Here is a 239-nt window from a genome sequence, read left to right on the forward strand (position 1 = left end):
TGTATTATATATATATATATATATATATATATATATGTTTTTAAAAGTATGTTTTCCAAATGTGGTCTATCATTTGGTTGAGTAGGCAGTTAAAGAGATAAAAACAATTTAAAAAATGGACATTTCCTGCTACAGTAGTTTAGGTGGGACAAACAAGAAAGTTGAAAACGATTATTTTGATACTCAGTTTTTAGTGAATGGCATGTTTTTATAAAGACATTTAGAGTGCAGCAAATGAA

The 239-nt window shown here is 26.4% G+C and overlaps 1 protein-coding gene across 1 annotated transcript in view; it reads right to left on the reverse strand.

The window, feature by feature from the left end:
- Positions 1–239, reverse strand: part of pax3b (paired box 3b) — a gene marked incomplete in the record, with an annotated part of 23,770 nt that overhangs the window by 6,879 nt on the left and 16,652 nt on the right.

This window comes from Oryzias melastigma, linkage group LG13, assembly GCF_002922805.2.
Source record: "Oryzias melastigma strain HK-1 linkage group LG13, ASM292280v2, whole genome shotgun sequence".
Taxonomy (NCBI): domain Eukaryota; kingdom Metazoa; phylum Chordata; class Actinopteri; order Beloniformes; family Adrianichthyidae; genus Oryzias; species Oryzias melastigma.